Source organism: Montipora capricornis, chromosome 2 (assembly GCF_036669925.1).
Source record: "Montipora capricornis isolate CH-2021 chromosome 2, ASM3666992v2, whole genome shotgun sequence".
Lineage (NCBI taxonomy): Eukaryota > Metazoa > Cnidaria > Anthozoa > Scleractinia > Acroporidae > Montipora > Montipora capricornis.
The window spans coordinates 48906981-48909508 of record NC_090884.1 but is presented as its reverse complement, the minus strand read 5'-3'; positions in this window follow the sequence as shown (position 1 = coordinate 48909508).

The window sequence follows — 2528 nt, the reverse complement described above, 5'->3', positions numbered from 1 at the left end:
ACCCTATTGTTCTGTCGCGTTGTCGAAACCGTAGCTGTAGAAAACTGCAAATCAGTCATATTCTTTGAGATACTCTGTTTTTTCTCTCTTGTTCAACATTCCGTCAACGCATGAGTAAATGTTCTGGTTCTCCAATAAGTACCATGCATAGCAAAAAAAAGAATCTGGTTTTTACCAGGAATTTACATTTCATTTGATTGTACAGGCATAAACATAACGTAAGAACTGCGCGTGTCTGGTCTTCTCCAGACAGAGGTGAGAGATGGTTTCATGCAGACTGGGACGCCTAAAGTACTTTGCGTTTCTTAGGGCATGGCGATTCACGAGCGAAGTTGCTCTCTGGCCTTACTGTGGATGAATTCCGGGACCAACCGATGCAATTTGGGCAAGTTTTGAAAGCTAGAAATTTCAATTGATGCTGTATTTTGCTGGTACGACTGGGCAGCCCGACACTTATAAATAAGTCTATGAAACGAGAATCGGGGGTCTTCACTTGTCATGCAATGGCAGAATTACCCAGAATTCTTTTCCGGCATGAACGAGCAACTTGAAAAGCACGAGACTGGCCCTTATCAAATAGCTGAAGCGCCGCCAGAAGAAAAACTAGTGAGAAGACGATTTCTAGCCATACACTAAGGAGTAACCCTGGTGTGTGCTGTTAACGTAGACTTTTGATTTCTGAACAATCTTTAATCATAGAATATTCGCGGCAAGGTAGTGCTTTTTTCGCTGCTATCCTCGGAGCAAAAAAACTGGCCTTCCATAATTTCTTGTCAAAGGAACGGTATAATGTAAATAAGAGAATACTGAGATTTATATTTGCAGATTACCAAGGTCAAACTCTACTGTAACATCCCTACGCAACAAGCGCATTCAAAATTTTCTCATATTACTGTGTGAAAGTGTCGTGAAGGCGTTTCGGTTTAGCCAATGCACCGCCCGATATTAGACCACTCAGTCTCGTTTTCTTCGCTCATTTCTTCTTAAAGAGAAGAACTGAATACATTTTAGATTCCGCCTTCCTTTGTGTCATTGAACAAAGGCCGATATAATGACAATGGAACTAACCAATCGGAACCAGGAAGAGAAGTGTCGTGCATGTCTGAAGTTGACGCAACGCGCCCATGAATCGCTATTGTAAAGTGTTTTGGATTATTATCATTGCAGATACGCTGCAGGTACTCTTTCATTGCACGTTTTATTGAAGTTAGAAGCGCGATCCAACGGTTCCTTAATCTACCAGAAAAAGAAATACCGGTAGCAGCTAAAAATAAGCAGATAAAAAAGCGAGCAACAGAAAATGAGCAATAAAAACTAAGCGCTTACACGAGGACACACAATATAGAACAAACGTTCCTCTTGTCGCAAAACGGAAAGATAATGCCTTTTCGGAACACACGAGTAGGAATAAATGTTCTTCAAATAATGAAAAAGGACTTACACGTTATTGGGGCGAATTGATCGCAAATCACACATAAAAGACTGATTTGTTCCGCTCGGGATTCGGAACTCTGAACAATGGTTCCCCTTTTTACGATAAAGTATCATTTTGTTCCGTATGTTTATAAAACCACGTTCCCATGTTATCAAAAGGAACGTATTCTTAGGAACAATAGTTCCCAAATCATTCATTAAGGATCAATTTGGTCCGCTCGGGATTCGGAACTCTCAAGAATTGGTTCCCCTTTTAGCCATTAATGACCATTTTCTTCCCATGCAAGTATACGTAGTATCAAGGCACGTTCCGATTTCATCAAAAGGAACACAAAAAAGAGGAAGAATCTGTTCTCGCTTTTCAAGAAGGGACCGTTCCAGAATCAAGAAAAGGAACAGCTCTGAAAAAACAAAACATGCTCAAAAAGATCGTTTGTTAAAGGAAAGAAGCCAAAAAGCGACTAAACGTCACTTTGTAGAACACAATCGAATGCCGAAATTTTGGTGGACGAAATAGAACACTCAGTTGGAAAAAAGAAAACAAAATTGAAATTTTGGAAATGTGATAGAAAGAAAGAAAGAAAGAAAGAAGGAAAGAAAGAAAAAGGAAGATAGGCCGAGTGTTGATTATTTTTAGACTGGAGACAGGGACTCCTATGGTCTATCTTTTTTCCTGGATTTGTGCTCTGCCTATTTTCCTACGTCGGAGAAATCTTGTCAACAAGCCAGGCTTTGAACCAGCAGTTGTCGCAGTGCAAATTCCGTGATACAATCAGTTCCAGTATCTGTCGGTTCCTGCAAAGCTATTACATAACCTTTGCATCCTGGACATTTTTATAAACCGTACTTAACTCTACACATCGTTAATTTGTGGCTGTCAGACAAGGATTCAGTGAACCTTCTTTTCAAGAATGGAGAAATTAATCCAGAAAAAAAAAGCCTTTAAAATCTTCAAAAGGGTTGGAAATAATACCCAGTAAAGGTAATTGGAAACCCAACCAAGGGAGAAGGTCATTGTCTGAACTAAATCGGCAATTGAACAGCTGGAATCCAAACGGTGACTGTCAACATAGAGCAGTATGATTTTTGCACGG